Source organism: Nerophis ophidion, linkage group LG19 (genome assembly GCF_033978795.1).
Source record: "Nerophis ophidion isolate RoL-2023_Sa linkage group LG19, RoL_Noph_v1.0, whole genome shotgun sequence".
In the NCBI taxonomy this organism is placed as follows: domain Eukaryota; kingdom Metazoa; phylum Chordata; class Actinopteri; order Syngnathiformes; family Syngnathidae; genus Nerophis; species Nerophis ophidion.
This window is the reverse complement of record NC_084629.1, coordinates 2,705,633-2,723,438: the sequence shown is the minus strand read 5'-3', so window position 1 is coordinate 2,723,438 and position 17,806 is coordinate 2,705,633. Positions and strand designations below refer to the sequence as shown.

The window sequence follows — 17,806 nt, the reverse complement described above, 5'->3', positions numbered from 1 at the left end:
ATATATATATGTCAAGTCAAAGTACAGAGCAGCACAAACACCCCTGATTTGCAGAGTACACTCCAGGCCTGAAGGGGCAACAGTGAGAGCTGAGGGCTGAATATCTCCACCTGCTTCCAACAGATTGGTTTGATTGAGTTCACCTGTTCAGAGCACATGCTCAAAATGTTTGAGCTTCAGTCAGTCAGCCTTTTAAGACATGCTGCTAAGAAGAAGGAAGACAGTTCTTGTGTGGACTCAGAAGACGCAACTGGTGAGAAAACCAAAGTAAAGAAGTGCTTGTTTGGACTGAGGGGAATGTTTAAAGGAGATCATTTCACTGATGTTAACAAAAATTGTTTAAGTTGACTGTAAGTGAATTTAAAAAGTTATCAGTGATGTTTAAGTTTATTCTTGGATTTTTTTAAATTCAATTTCATTCTTATAATTGGAAATGTTTAAGTTTATTCTTGAACCTAGACCCTATCAGTGGATTTTAATTTTGGTTGAATTGATTTAAAAGGAAAGCAAAACATGTATTTTGATGTATGTTTAAGAAACACTAAGGTGTTCTTTTTTCTGTTTGATTAAGGTTATCAACCTATTCTACTATTCCACCATCCAATTATTCAACTATTCTACAATTCAACTCATCTACTATTTAACTACCGACTATTTGACTATTCATTCTGTTCATCCATTCATTTACTCCGATAACCCAGTTTATTTAATCGCTTCAAATCAAACATCAATAAATGATAAGGAAAGAGGATTGAGTTGTCCCTTTGTGTCCTTCTCGAGTTCAACAGGCTCTTTCACGTTTGGGCACAGCTGCGAAAAAACCTGAAGAACTTGAGTATATATATATATATATATATATTAGGGCTGTGAAAATGTTTGGGTGTCCCACAATTCGATTTAATATCGATTCTTGGGGTCACGATTCGATAATATATCGTTTTTTTTTTTATTCGATTCTCTATTAAAAAACAATATTTTTCCGATTCAAAACGATTCTGTATTCATTCCATACATAGATTTCAGCAGCATCTACCCCAGTCTGCTGACATGCTAGCAGAGTAGTAGATTTTTTTAAAAAAAAAAGCTTTTATAATCACTGCTATGCGGAAATTATAACTAATATTGATACTGTTGTTGATAATATTAATTTTTGTTTCACTACTTTTGGTTTGTTTTGTGTTGTGTTTTGTGTCTCCTCTCAATTGCTCTGTTTATTGCAGTTCTGAGTGTTGCTGGGTCAGGTTTGGTTTTGGAATTGGATTGCATTGTTATGGTATTGCTGTGTAGTGGTTTGTTGGATTGATTAAAAAAAATGAAAAAAATAAATAAGTTGAATATTTTAAAAATAAAAAATCGATTTTTTAAAAATGAGAATCGATTTTTAATCGCACAACGCATTCGAATCGATATTTTCCAACACCCCTAATATATATATGTATGTATGTATGTATATGTATGTATGTGTATATACAGTGGGGCAAAAAAGTATTTAGTCAGCCAGCGATTGTGCAAGTTCTCCCACTTAAAATGATGACAGAGGTCTGTAATTTTCATCATAGGTACACTTCAACTGTGAGAGACAATGTGAAAAAAAAATTCCAGGAATTTTAAAGAATTTATTTGTAAATGATGGTGGAAAATAAGTATTCGGTCAACCATTCAAAGCTCTCACTGATGGAAGGAGGTTTTGGCTCAAAATCTCAGGATACATGGCCCCATTCATTCTTTCCTTAACACGGATCAATCGTCCTGTCCCCCTTAGCAGAAAAACAGCCCCAAAGCATGATGTTTCCACCCCCATGCTTCACAGTAGGTATGGTGTTCTTGGGATGCAACTCAGTATTCTTCTTCCTCCAAACACGACAAGTTGAGTTTATACCAAAATGGATACATGGATGATACAGCAGAGGATTGGGAGAATGTTATGTGGTCAGATGAAACTAAAATAGAACTTTTTGGTATGAACTCAAGTCGCTTAGTTCCCAGTAAAAAATTGTACTGTAAAATATATATTTGTTTTATTTTTTTACAACATATTAGTGCACATATAAATACAGTACCACTGTTTAATTGTATTTACATACAGTCTGGTGTGCCGTGGGAGATTATATGGTTTCACGTATTTTAACACAAATAGGTGGCTAATTGCTTTGTAGATATCTGAAACAGCGGGATGCAGTGTGCAGGTAAAAAAAAGTGTCTAATGCTTAAACCAAAAATAAACTAAGAAAAGGCATTGAAACATAAGTAAGGCTATGCAGAACGAAACTAAAACTCAACTGGCTACGAAGTAAACAAAAACAGAATGCTGGACGACAGCAAAGACTTACTGTGGAGCAAAGACGGCGTCTACAATGCACATCCGAACATGACATGAAGATCAACAACGTCCCCACAAAGAAGGATTAAAAACAACTGAAATATTCTTGATTGCTAAAACAAAGGCAATATCGCTCAAAGGAAGACATGAAACTGCTACAGGAAAACACCAAAAAAGAGAAAATGCTACCAAAATTGGAGCAGAAGACAAGATTTAAAACACTACACACAGGAAAACAGCAAAAAAACCTCATAAGTCAGGGTGTGAGGTGACAGGTGGTGACAGTACACCTACTTTGAGACAAGAGCTAGAGTCACGCATGCTTGGTTATGCTCTAGTCATTTCCAACAATTGCGACTTTTTACTGTCAACTGAGTTTCACTTTTTAATGATTTCCACTGGTGGTGTGTCTCCGCATTTTTTAAACGCAAACAATGTGCCTTGGCCCAAAAAAAGGTTGAAAAACACTGTTCTGACTATCTTTGCAGCATCGTTAGTGAATGAACTGTACTTTTGTTGTTATCTCCCCATATTTCCGCCCAATTTATGTATTCATTTACAGACGGACATAGTTTTGCATTTCGTTATTGTTTCTTTTGTTAGTATCAAAAAGGTCATCGATAGAGCACAGCTTATGGACAGAGTCCCACAGTTAAAATATACATCATCATATTGTCATAATCCCTGTTTTCCTTAGTTATGTTCTGTTAGTTTTGGACTCCCTTAGTTCCTGTTTTGTGGGTTTGTTTTGGTTTCTATAGGGATTTAATTGGGTTCACCTGCCGCTGATTAGTGGTCGGCATGCTCACCTGCAGTTGACCACTAATCAGCAAGCTATTTATTCACCTTTCTCGCCACGCTCAGTCTGGCTTTGTTGTTTGCGAATTTAAGTTATGTTGGGTAAATCCCTATGTCTAGCATTAAAAGATTACAGTTGGTACAAAATACGTCTGCTAGACTTTTGACAAGAACAAGAAAGTTTGATCACATTACGCCTGTACTGTATATACCTTTATATACATATATACATACATATATACCTGTACTGTGTATACCTTTATATACATATATACATACATATATATACCTGTACTGTGTATACCTATATATACATACATATATACCTGTACTGTGTATACCTTTATATACATATATACATAAATATATACCTATACTGTGTATACCTATACATACATATATACCTATACTGTATATACCTTTATATACATATATACATACATATATACCTATACTGGCTCACCTGCACTGGCTTCCTGTGCACTTAAGATGTGACTTTAAGGTTTTTATACCTGACAGCTTGACTGTGTTTTAGTTTTTTCCTCTGCATTTGTCGTTGTTTCCTGTGTGTCCTGTCACCGCTCTTATTTTGTTGGTTTCCTGTCTTTCTCCCTGAGTGCTGTGTCCCCTCAGCTGCGGCTGATTGGCACCTGGCCACACCTGGTGTCAATCAGCCCGCTCCTATTTAGACCTGTTTTCTCCTCCAGTCCGTGCTGGATTATTATGTATTGTCGCTCCTGTCGCAGCGGTAAGCTATATTTGATAGCTTTGTGTAGCTTGCTGTCTTTGGTTCCCTGCTTCCAGTTTTGTTTGGTCATAGCCTACTTTGTTATCCACCTCTTGCGCACTTTTTGTAGGTACCCTTTTTTTTGGTTTGATTTCAGTGTGTAAATTAAAACCTTGTTTTCTTACTCAATGTCTGCCTCCGTCTCTGCATCTTGGGGTTCGTCACAAACTTACTCCGACAGTTTTAAAGCGTACGTATAAAATACTACACAATCTAGCTCCAGCCAATCTTGTACCATATGTCCCGGCAAGAAATCTGCCTTCAGAGAATTCCGGCTTATCAGTGATTCACAGAGCCCAAAAAAAAGTCTGCGGGCTATAGAATGTTTTCTATTCGGGCTCCAGTACTCTGGAATGCCCTCCCGGTAACAGTTCGAGATGCTACCTCAGTAAAAGCATTTAAGTCCCATCTTAAAACGCATTGTTTTGTGGTCACGTTCTGTTTGGTTTTGTCACCATGACAACTCATTAGTTTTCACTTATGTCAGGCACCTGATTCACTTGGACTCATGCACCTGTTGATCACCACAGCACTATTTAAGCATGCAGTTGCCAGGCAGTCAGCCTAGCGACATCACCTTCTCAACACCCTTTATATCCGGTCCATGCCATAGTGCTCATGCCAGTGCTCTGTTATTTTTGACTTATACACGCCACAGTGTTTTGTTTTTATGTCCATAGTTTTGTGAGTTTTTTTCTAGTTCATGTTTCTAAGTGGTTTTAGCCTCCGCCTTATGCGCTTTTTGTTCGTTACTTTTTGAGTGATTAATTAAAAGATGTCAGTATCTTCACGCCATGTCCGGTCCAGTCGATTTGCACCACGGGAAAACAAACCTCACCCAAGTCCAAGTCATAACATTTGTATACTCTAGTCTGCCCTGATTGGGCCCCTGGGCCTTGAGTTTGACACCTGTGCCTTTAGGCGTTCAATGCGAAACCCCATAAAAAAAACTTATTTCTGTGTGGAGGCGGAACAAAACACAAGAAATGGCCCAAAAAAAGCTCTGAAAAGTTTCCAAAGGTCAAAAATTAATCAAACTCATTACCTGTGGAAGGAAGGATCTCTGTTGCCGCAAACTCATTTAGCAGATTTTTAACCTCTATTTTCTTTTCAAAAAGGCTGAAGATTCCCAAAGGAGCGGACGTTCATGACTGCTCATTTACAACTGGAAGTGAATCATAATTATCCTCCACGGCCTCCTGGAATACAAAAACAACTCGGTATAAAATAAAGGAAAAAGGAAACTAGCCCAAGGATAAACAACTCTTATATTTGGACAAAAAAAAGCATGATATTATAGATTTGTTTTTTATACGACCCCATTTTTAAACCTATAGCAGGGATAGCGAACCTATGGCTCTAGAGCCAGATGTAACTCTTTTGATGACTCTCAGATACATCTTCAATCAATCAATCAATGTTTACTTATATAGCCCTAAATCACTAGTGTCTCAAAGGGCTGCACAAACCACTACGACATCCTCGGTAGGCCCACATAAGGGCAAGGAAAACTCACACCCAGTGGGACGTCGGTGACAATGATGACTATGAGAACCTTGGAGAGGAGGAAAGCAATGGATGTCGAGCGGGTCTAACATGATACTGTGAAAGTTCAATCCATAATGGATCCAACACAGTCGCGAGAGTCCAGTCCAAAGCGGATCCAACACAGCAGCGAGAGTCCCGTTCGCAGCGGAGCCAGCAGGAAACCATCCCAAGCGGAGGCGGATCAGCAGCGCAGAGATGTCCCCAGCCGATACACAGGCAAGCAGTACATGGCCACCGGATCGGACCGGACCCCCTCCACAAGGGAGAGTGGGACATAGAAGAAAAAGAAAAGAAACGGCAGATCAACTGGTCTAAAAAGGGAGTCTATTTAAAGGCTAGAGTATACAAATGAGTTTTAAGGTGAGACTTAAATGCTTCTACTGAGGTGGCATCTCGAACTGTTACCGGGAGGGCATTCCAGAGTACTGGAGCCCGAAATTAAAAAGCTCTATAGCCCGCAGACTTTTTTTGGGCTTTGGGAATCACTAATAAGCCGGAGTCCTTTGAACGCAGATTTCTTGCCGGGACATATGGTACAATACAATCGGCAAGATAGGATGGAGCTAGACCGTGTAGTATTTTATACGTAAGTAGTAAAACCTTAAAGTCACATCTTAAGTGCACAGGAAGCCAGTGCAGGTGAGCCAGTATAGGTATATATGTATGTATATATGTATATAAAGGTATATACAGTATAGGTATATATGTATGTATATAAAGGTATATACAGTATAGGTATATATGTATGTATATATGTATATAAAGGTATATACAGTACAGGCGTAATGTGATCAAACTTTCTTGTTCTTGTCAAAAGTCTAGCAGCCGCATTTTGTACCAACTGTGATCTTTTAATGCTAGACATGGGGAGACCCGAAAATAATACGTTACAGTAATCGAGACGAGACGTAACAAACGCATGGATAATGATCTCTGCGTCTTTAGTGGACAGAATGGAGCGAATTTTAGTGATATTACGGAGATGAAAGAAGGCCGTTTTAGTAACGCTTTTAATGTGTGCCTCAAAGGAGAGAGTTGGGTGGAAGATAATACCCAGATTCTTTACCGTGTCGCCTCGTTTAATTGTTTGGTTGTCAAATGTTAGAGTTGTAGTATTAAATAGAGTTCGGTGTCTAGCAGGACCGATAATCAGTATTTCCGTTTTTTTGGCGTTGAGTTGCAAAAAGTTAGCGGACATCCATTGTTTAATTTCATTAAGACACGCCTCCAGCTGACTACAATCCGGCGTGTTGGTCAGCTTTATGGGCATGTAGAGTTGGGTGTCATCAGCATAACAGTGAAAGCTAACACCGTATCTTAGCTGACATTGACTAACACATGACCTGCGGCTCGTTATGCTTTTCACTCAGGCCCACCGGACATTCCCAAATTATTTTTTTGGATCGTCAATATGGAAATTATAGCTGCCATTATGGTGTGCAGTGATGCGTTCAAATGACCAAAAGTCTTGAACTATACAAAGTATTTCAATGGTTGAAATCTGCTCTTTTGCATGATACACTAGTTACTATGGTAATCTAATTAGTTACTATGCTAATCTAATTTGTTACTGTGGTTATCTAAAAGTCACGGCAGCTCACACGAGGCACCAAGCAGTGTGGGTGGTGAGCGTTTCCACAGAGTGTTTCCACACCAGTCAACCTGAAATGCGGGTGTCAGGGACAGAGGCGGAAAGACATTTTTACAACAAAGTTCTAAAACTTAGTGATGTATCAGACTGTGGAAGGAACGCAAGAAATCTGCGTTCAAAAGACTCCGGCTTATTAGTGATTCCTAGAGCCCAAAAAAAGTCTGCGGGCTATAGAGCGTTTTCCGTTCGGGCTCCAGTACTCTGGAATGCCCTCCCGGTAACAGTTCGAGATGCTACCTCAGTAGAAGCATTTAAGTCTCACCTTAAAACTCTAGCCTTTAAATAGACCTCCTTTTTAGACCAGTTGATCTGCCGCTTCTTTTCTTTTTTCTCTTATGCCCCCCCCTCCCTTGTGGAGGGGGTCCGGTCCGATGACCAGGGATGAAGTACTGGCTGTCCAGAGTCGAGACCCAGGATGGACCGCTCGTCGGGACCCAGGCTGGACCGCTCGCCTGTATCGGTTGGTGATATCTCTACGCTGCTGATCCGCCTCCGCTTGGGATGGTTTCCTGTGGACTGGACTCTCGCTGCTGTCTTGGATCCGCTTTGAACTGAACTCTCGCGGCTGTGTTGGAGCCACTATGGATTGAACTTTCACAGTATCATGTTAGACCCGCTCGACATCCATTGCTTTCGGTCCCCTAGAGGGGGGGGGGTTGCCCACATCTGAGGTCCTCCTCTCCAAGGTTTCTCATAGTCAGCATTGTCACTGGCGTCCCACTGGATGTGAATTCTCCCTGCCCACTGGGTGTGAGTTTTCCTTGCCCTTATGTGGGTTCTTCCGAGGATGTCGTAATGATTTGTGCAGTCCTTTGAGACATTTGTGATTTGGGGCTATATAAATAAACATTGATTGATTGATTTTTTTTTTACCCTTCACTTTCATATTTCGCTGAGTTTGTTGCATTCTTTGATTGTAAAATATGTCGATCGAGAGGTGTTGTGCGATGTTAATATTCAGTGTTTTATCGTTCATAGTTAATATTGTAAATCCCACATGCTTTATTTTCATGTACATTCTGGGTGTCTCGTTCAGTAAAAAAAAAAATGTAAAATACCATTCTGTTTTTTTTTTAAGACAGTCTCTCATAACTTTTTTTAGCATTCAATCAGAAATTACTGAGTTTTTGTATTTGTGTTCCTAATCAATCAATCAATCAATGTTTATTTATATAGCCCCAAATCACAAATGTCTCAAAGGACTGCACAAATCATTACGACTACAACATCCTCGGAAGAACCCACAAAAGGGCAAGGAAAACTCACACCCAGTGGGCAGGGAGAATTCACATCCAGTGGGACGCCAGTGACAATGATGACTATGAGAAACCTTGGAGAGGACCTCAGATGTGGGCAACCCCCCCCCTCTAGGGGACCGAAAGCAATGGATGTCGAACGGGTCTAACATGATAAAAAAAACAGGCACATTTTTTTCTCTAATTCCGCTGGTAATCAGTCTTAAAAATAACGCTGAAAATATAAAACATTCTCATGCATTTTTAATCCATCCATCCGTTTCTACCACACCTGTTCAAGAAGTCGTATAACGGTATGAAGTATTTTATTTATTATTGGTTAGCTTCAGAATAAAAATGTTATAAAACAAAAATACTCTAAAAATGTTGGTCTTACTTAAAAATGCATACATTTAGTTTGTTTCTTCAGTGATAAATATGATATGGCTCTCACGGTAATACACTTTTAAAATATTTGGCTTTAATGGCTCTCTCAGCCAAAAAGGTTCCCGACCCCTGACCTATAGGATTGTCCTGAGAAGCTCGAACCAGCTACTTATGGGCAATGCAAATTGGACAAAAGCTACATCGGCTGGGGAGACAAAATCCTTCTTAGTGGCCACGGAGGACAGTTGCTTTATCCGGAAAAAGACTCCAGAAGAAAGCGACAAAAGCGGGAATTGAATGAAGGACGTAAGCCCAGGGTGAGGGGCACTCAGTCTTACTTATTTGTTTGTTTTGTTCCACCTTTCCAATGCTCAACTTTCTCCAAGCGATCACTTCTCTTGTGCATTAGCCTGCACACAAAAACCTGCACCTATATTTTAAATATGGTAATATATGTATGTGTGGAACAAATTATTTGCAGGAAAACCAGGCACCGCCACAGAAAGTTCATACAAAATTAAAATTAAAGTCTAGTTCTTAAACTGTACAATATGCAGATGTTGTATTTTTCAACAGTGACTTTCATACATAGCATTTTTTTATCCAATTTCCTTGTTCTCTGTAACAGTGCAGTGAACAAATAACAAATACAAAATATATTGTAGTAAGCAAACACATTAAATACATAAGTAATGGTAATAATCAAATGTCTTGTTCTGTGTACTTTGTGACCACTTGTAGTTTGAACAGTCTCTTGAACTGAATCATATTGGTGATTTGGTTAATTAATTCCATAATTTAATCCCACATGCTGATATGCTAAAGGTTTTAAGTGTTGTATGCACATAAACATGTTTTAACTTAGATTTGTTTCTAAGGTTATATTTCCCCTTTTTTGTTGAGAAGAATTGTTGTACATTCTTGGCAAGTTGGTTGTAGTTTGCTTGGTACATCATTTTAGCTGTTTGCAAATGCACCAAATTGTTAAAATTATATTTTATATAAATAACGATTTTAAAATCATATTTGAAAAATTGTTTGAAACATTTTTTCAATTCAAGATAGGATGGACGATTGGAAAAAAAATATCAATCACACTTAAGGTGTTATGTCTCTATGAGACGAAAACAAGGTTAATTTATATTTTCTATAAATTGTTCTAGGATCATAATTTTAAAAAAATTAAAACAGTTTTCAATTCAAGATTGGACGATTGGGAAAAAAAGATAAATAAATCATACTTAAGGTGTTATTTCTCTAAAAGACGAAAACACGGTTAGATTATATGTTTTTATAAATAATGGTTCTAAAATCATAATTAAAAAGTGTTTAAAAAAATTAAAACATCTGTTTTGAACTCACGATTGGACAATTGGAAAAAAGATCAGTCAAACCTGAGGATTTTTTTTTTCTACAAGACGAAAACACGGTTAAATTATATTTTCTATAAATAATTGTTTTAAAATAATATTTAAGAAATTGCTTGAAAAATGTTAAATGTTCGTTTTAAATTCAATGTTGGGCAATTGGGAAAAAAAAAAGATCAATCATACTTAAGGTGTTATTTCTCTACAAGACGAAAACACTGATAAATTATAGTTTCTATAAACATTTTTTCCAAAAATATATTCAAAAACATTTAAAAAAAAAAAAAAACATCTGTTTTCAATTCACGATTGGAAAATTGGGAAAAAAAGATCAATCACACCTAAGGTGTTATTTCTCTACAAGACAAAAACACGGTTACATTTTAGTTTCTATAAATAATTATTCTAAAATCATATTTAAAAACATTTAAAAAACATGAAAACATCTGTTTTCAATTCAAGATTGGACAAATGGGGAAAAAAATCAATCATACTTAAGGTGTTATTTATCTATAAGACAAAAACACGGTTAAATTATATTTTCTATAAATAATTATTCTAAAATCACAATTAAGAAATTGATTGAAAAAATTAAAACATTTGTTTTAAAATCACAATTGGACAATTGGGGGGGGGTAAGATCAATCATACTTAAGGTGTTATTTCTCTACAAGAAGAAAACACGGTTAAATTATAGTTTTTATAAATAATTATTCTAAAATCATATTTAAAAACATTTAAAAAATATTAAAATATTTGTTTTCAATTCAAGATTGGACAATTGGGAAAAAAAGATCAATTATATTTAAGGTGTTATTTCTCTAAAAGATGAAAACACTGATAAATTATAGTTTCTATAAATAATGTTTCTAAAATTGTATTCAAAAACATTTAAAAAAAATTAAAACATCTGTTTTCAATTCAAGATTGGAAAATTGGGAAAAAAAGATCAATCTCACTTAAGGTGTTATTTCCCTACAAGAAGAAAACACGGTTAAATTACATTTTCTGTAAATAATTATTCTAAAATCACAATTAAGAAATTGTTTGAAAAAATGAACACATTTGTTTTAAAGTCCTGATTGGACAATTGGAAAAAAAGAAAAAAAAAGATCAATCCCACTTAAGGTGTTATTTCTCTACAAGAAGCAAACAGGGCTGCGCTCCAAGCGTCGTCCAGGCTGTAAATGTGCACAATATTGCACATTATATACATGTCATTTCTGAGTGCACTCCAAGTGACGCGGTGTCAAATCTGTGTGACAGATTTAGGTGAAAGCCGCTGAAGGAGAGAGGAGAGCGGCTTAGGGCCAACTCATGCAGCCACTACAAGATCTCCAGCAGGCAGGAAGGAGCCAAGGTTTAACCGTACATTATTTCCATCCTTTTCTAAGACATTTAAACACTTTTACGTGCTTTGTTGTGAGCAAAGTGTTGCTTTTAATTCATGCTAAATAAGTGTCATTTCAAGTGGTGTTAAGCTCTTATTATTATTATTATACATTAAAGTTTCTAAACACAATAATATGCATGGACTTTGCACCAGACACATGTCAAAGTTTTTAGTGTATTTATACTGTTTTTTAGTGTAATGTCTCCCTCTTTTGGTGGTCGGTGTAATTGCATGTGTGTGTGAAAACAGCATCCCAGGCAACTTAAAATTGTATCAAGGTCCTTTTTAAATAATTAAATCAGAACTGAGCGCCTGCTGACATCTAGTGGCCGAACTTTAGACTGCAGTGTACAGCAACTATTTTCAAATATCAATATATATTATATCAAATACAAACCCTGTTTCCATATGAGTTGGGAAATGGTGTTAGATGTAAATATAAACAGAATACAATGATTTGCAAATCGTTTTCAACCCATATTCAGTTGAATATGCTATGGGGCGGCATAGCTCGGTTGGTAGAGCGGCCGTGCCAGCAACTTGAGGGTTGCAGGTTTGATTCCCGCTTCTGCCATCTTAGTCACTGCCGTTGTGTCCTTGAGCAAGACACATTACTCACCTGCTCCCAGTGCTTCCCACACTGGTTTAAACATAGATATTGGGTTTCACGATGTAAAGCGCTTTGAGTCACTAGAGAAAAGCGCTATATGAATATAATTTGCGTCACAAAGACAACATATTTGATGTTTAAACTGATAAACATTTTTTTTTTTTTTTGCAAATGATCATTAACTTTAGAATTTGATGCCAGCAACACGTGACAAAGAAGTTGGGAAAGGTGGCAATAAATACAGATGAAGTTGAGGAATGCTCATCGAACACTTATTTGGAACATCCCACAGGTGTGCAGGCTAATTGGGAACAGGTGGGTGCCATGATTGGCTATAAAAACAGCTTCCCAAAAAATGCTCAGTCTTTCACAAGAAAGGATGGGGCGAGGTACACCCCTTTGTCCACAACTGCGTGAGCAAATAGTCAAACAGTTTAAGAACAACCTTTCTCAAAGTGCAATTGCAAGAAATTTAGGGATTTCAACATCTACGGTCTATCACTCCACGTAATCCGCATGGGCGGGAAGCAACATTGAATGACCGTAACCGTGACCTGTATCAAAAGCCGACATCAATCTGTAAAGGATATCACCACATGGGCTCAGGAACACTTCAGAAAATCACTGTCACTAAATACAGTTTGTCGCTACATCTGTAAGTGCAAGTTAAAGCTCTACTATGCAAAGCGAAAGCCATTTATCAACAACATCCAAAAACGCCGCCGGCTTCTCTGGGCCCGAGATCATCTAAGATGGACTGATGCAAAGTGGAAAAGTGTTCTGTGGTCTGACGAGTCCACATTTCAATTTTTGGGGGGGAAGCGAACCATCCAGACTGTTAGGATAGGATAAATCGTTATTGTCATTGCACAAGTACAACGGAATTAAATTTTCGGCTCAGTCCCGCTAAGAGCAGACATACAATACAAGACGAGACCGCCAACAGATCAGCCACTTACGGCGCTTCTTAAAAAGGTGAGAAAGGGTGACATTGGGGGGGGGGCAGTAAAAAAAAATGTCAGTCTAAGGCTAGACCCTCAGTAGGGGTCCAGACTGAGTCCAAGGAAAAAACTTCACATAGCATGGCACACATTAAACGTGGAAACAAGGTTCAGAGAATCTGGAGAAACATAAAACAAGAATGGGACAGAATTCCACTTTCAAAGCTTCAACAATTAGTTTCCTCAGTTCCCAAACGTTTGAGTGTTGTTAAAAGAAAAGGTGAAGTAACACAGTGGTGAACATGCCCTTTCCCAACTACTTTGGCTTGTGTTGCAGCTATGAAATTCTAAGTTAATTATCATTTGCAAAAATGATATTTATCAATCAATCCGTTTATTTATATAGTCGTGAATCACAAGTGTCTCAAAGGACTGCACAAGCCACGACATCCGAGGTTCAGCGCCCACATAAGGGCAAGGAAAAACTCACAACCCAGTGGGACTTCGATGAGAATGACTATGAGAAACCTTGGAGAGTACTGCAAATGAGGGTAACCCCCCCCTCTAGGGGAGACCTGATGCAATGGACGTCAGGAGGGTCTGACATAATAGTGAGAGTCCAGTCCATAGCGGATCTAACATAATAGTGAGAGTCCAGTCCATAGCGGATCTAACATAATAGTGAGAGTCCAGGCCATAGCGGATCTAACATAATAGTGAGAGTCCAGTCCATAGTGGATCTAACATAATAGTGAGAGTCCAGGCCATAGCGGATCTAACATAATAGTGAGAGTCCAGGCCATAGCGGATCTAACATAATAGTGAGAGTCCAGTCCATAGTGGATCTAACATAATAGTGTGAGAGTCCAGTCCATAGTGGATCTAACATAATAGTGAGAGTCCAGTCCATAGTGGATCTAACATAATAGTGAGAGTCCAGGCCATAGCGGATCTAACATAATAGTGAGAGTCCAGTCCATAGTGGATCTAACATAATAGTGAGAGTCCAGTCCATAGCGGATCTAACATAATAGTGAGAGTCCAGGCCATAGCGGATCTAACATAATAGTGAGAGTCCAGTCCATAGTGGATCTAACATAATAGTGAGAGTCCAGGCCATAGCGGATCTAACATAATAGTGAGAGTCCAGGCCATAGCGGATCTAACATAATAGTGAGAGTCCAGTCCATAGTGGATCTAACATAATAGTGTGAGAGTCCAGTCCATAGTGGATCTAACATAATAGTGAGAGTCCAGTCCATAGTGGATCTAACATAATAGTGAGAGTCCAGGCCATAGCGGATCTAACATAATAGTGAGAGTCCAGTCCATAGTGGATCTAACATAATAGTGTGAGAGTCCAGTCCATAGTGGATCTAACATAATAGTGAGAGTCCAGTCCATAGTGGATCTAACATAATAGTGAGAGTCCAGTCCATAGTGGATCTAACATAATATCGTGAAAGTCCAGTCCATTGTGGATCTAGCATAATAGTGAGCGTCCAGGCCATAGCGGATCTAACATAATAGTGAGAGTCCAGTCCATAGTGGATCTAACATAATAGTGAGAGTCCAGTCCATAGCGGATCTAACATAATAGTGAGAGTCCAGTCCATAGTGGATCTAACATAATAGTGAGAGTCCAGTCCATAGTGGATCTAACATAATAGTGAGAGTCCAGTCCATAGCGGATCTAACATAATAGTGTGAGAGTCCAGGCCATAGCGGATCTAACATAATAGTGTGAGAGTCCAGGCCATAGCGGATCTAACATAATAGTGAGAGTCCAGTCCATAGTGGATCTAACATAATATCGTGAAAGTCCAGTCCATTGTGGATCTAGCATAATAGTGAGCGTCCAGTCCATAGTGGATCTAACATAATAGTGAGAGTCCAGTCCATAGTGGATCTAACATAATATCGTGAAAGTCCAGTCCATTGTGGATCTAGCATAATAGTGAGCGTCCAGTCCATAGTGGATCTAACATAATAGTGAGAGTCCAGTCCATAGTGGATCTAACATAATAGTGAGAGTCCAGTCCATAGTGGATCTAACATAATATCATGAAAGTCCAGTCCATAGTGGATCTAACATAATAGTGAGAGTCCAGTCCATAGTGGATCTAATATAATAGTGAGAGTCCAGTCCATAGTGGATCAGACATAATATTGTGAAAGCCCAGTCCATAGTGGATCTAACATAATATCAATCAATCAATCAATGTTTACTTATATAGCCCTAAATCACTAGTGTCTCAAAGGGCTGCACAAACCACTACGACATCCTCGGTAGGCCCACATAAGGGCAAGGAAAACTCACACCCAGTGGGACGTCGGTGACAATGATGACTATGAGAACCTTAGAGAGGAGGAAAGCAATGGATGTCGAGCGGGTCTAACATGATACTGTGAAAGTTCAATCCATAATGGATCCAACACAGTCGCGAGAGTCCAGTCCAAAGTGGATCCAAGACACAGCAGCGAGAGTCCCGTTCACAGCGGAGCCAGCAGGAAACCATCCCAAGCGTAGGCGGATCAGCAGCGCAGAGATGTCCCCAGCCGATACACAGGCAAGCAGTACATGGCCACCGGATCGGACCGGACCCCCTCCACACGGGAGAGTGGGACATAGAAGAAAAAGAAAAGAAACGGCAGATCAACTGGTCTAAAAAGGGAGTCTATTTAAAGGCTAGAGTATACAAAAGAGTTTTAAGGTGAGACTTAAATGCTTCTACTGAGGTGGCATCTCGAACTGTTACCGGGAGGGCATTCCAGAGTACTGGAGCCCGAACGGAAAACGCTCTATAGCCCGCAGACTTTTTTTGGGCTTTGGGAATCACTAATAAGCCGGAGTCCTTTGAAGGCAGATTTCTTGCCGGGACATATGGTACAATACAATCGGCAAGATAGGATGGAGCTAGACCGTGTAGTATTTTATACGTAAGTAGTAAAACCTTAAAGTCACATCTTAAGTGCACAAGAAGCCAGTGCAGGTGAGCCAGTACAGGTATATATGTATGTATATATGTATATAAAGGTACATACAGTACAGGTATATATGTATGTATATATGTATATAAAGGTATATACAGTATAGGTATATATGTATGTATATATGTATATAAAGGTATATACAGTACAGGTGTAATGTGATCAAACTTTCTTGTTCTTGTCAAAAGTCTAGCAGCCGCATTTTGTACCAACTGTAATCTTTTAATGCTAGACATGGGGAGACCCGAAAATAATACGTTACAGTAGTCGAGGCGAGACGTAACAAACGCATGGATAATGATCTCAGCGTCTTTAGTGGACAGAATGGAGCGAATTTTAGCGATATTACGGAGATGAAAGAAGGCCGTTTTAGTAACGCTTTTAATGTGTGACTCAAAGGAGAGAGTTGGGTCGAAGATAATACCCAGATTCTTTACCGTGTCGCCTTGTTTAATTGTTTGGTTGTCAAATGTTAGAGTTGTATTATTAAATAGAGTTCGGTGTCTAGCAGGACCGATAATCAGCATTTCCGTTTTTTTGGCGTTGAGTTGCAAAAAGTTAGCGGACATCCATTGTTTAATTTCATTAAGACACGCCTCCAGCTGACTACAATCCGGCATGTTGGTCAGCTTTAGGGGCATGTAGAGTTGGGTGTCATCAGCATAACAGTGAAAGCTAACACCGTATTTGCGTATGATGTCACCTAGCGGCAGCATGTAGATGCTGAAGAGTGCAGGGCCAAGGACCGAACCCTGGGGAACTCCACACGTTACCTTAACGTAGTCCGAGGTCACATTGTTATGGGAGACACACTGCATCCTATCAGTAAGATAAGAGTTAAACCAAGACAGGGCTAAGTCTGACATACCAATTCGTGTTTTGATACGTTCTAATAAAATATTATGATCGACGGTATCGAAAGCAGCGCTAAGATCGAGGAGCAGCAACATAGATGACGCATCAGAATCCATCGTTAGCAATAGATCATTAGTCATTTTTGCGAGGGCTGTCTCCGTGGAGGGATTTGCCCTGAAACCGGATTGAAAGGTTTCACATAGATTGTTAGACGCTAAGTGTTCATTTAACTGCTCCGCAACAATTTTTTCAAGGATTTTTGAAATAAAGGGAAGGTGAGACACCGGTCGGTAATTTACCATGAGGTCAGGATCGAGGTTAGGTCTTTTAAGAAGAGGATGAATAACCGCTTTTTTGAATGCTAGGGGAACAGTGCCCGGGGAAAGTGATAAGTTTATAATATTTAGCACTGATGGACCTAATAATACAAAAAGCTCCTTGATAAGTTTCCCAGGAAGAGGGTCAAGTAAACATGTTGTTTGTTTTATTCCGTTTACACGTTGTAACAATTCCTCTAATGTTATTTCCTCAAAACGAGAGAAACTATTTTGGAGGGCAGTATCCGTCGTATATACAATCGTGTCAGTGTTAATAGAACCCCGTTGTAGCTGGGACGCATTGTCTTTAATCTCCTTTCTAATGACTTCAATTTTCTTACTAAAGAATTGCATAAAGTCATCAGCTGAGTGGGTTGAGCTACTGGAATAGTGAGAGTCCAGTCCATAGTGGATCTAACATAATAGTGAGAGTCCAGTCCATAGTGGATCTAACATAATAGTGAGAGTCCAGTCCATAGTGGATCTAACATAATAGTGAGAGTCCAGTCCATAGTGGATCTAACATAATAGAGAGAGTCCAGTCCATAGTGGATCTAACATAATAGAGAGAGTCCAGTCCATAGTGGATCTAACATAATAGTGAGA

General features: G+C 38.8%; 1 long non-coding RNA gene across 1 annotated transcript in view; it reads left to right on the top strand.

The window, feature by feature from the left end:
• Positions 1–138: 138 nt before the first annotated feature.
• Positions 139–17,806, top strand: part of LOC133537730 (uncharacterized) — a 37,209-nt gene continuing 19,541 nt past the window's right edge. The window contains exons 1-2 of the long non-coding RNA XR_009802812.1: positions 139–253; positions 11,360–11,453. This is a non-coding gene — a long non-coding RNA (uncharacterized LOC133537730). The remainder of the gene's footprint in view (positions 254–11,359; positions 11,454–17,806) is intronic.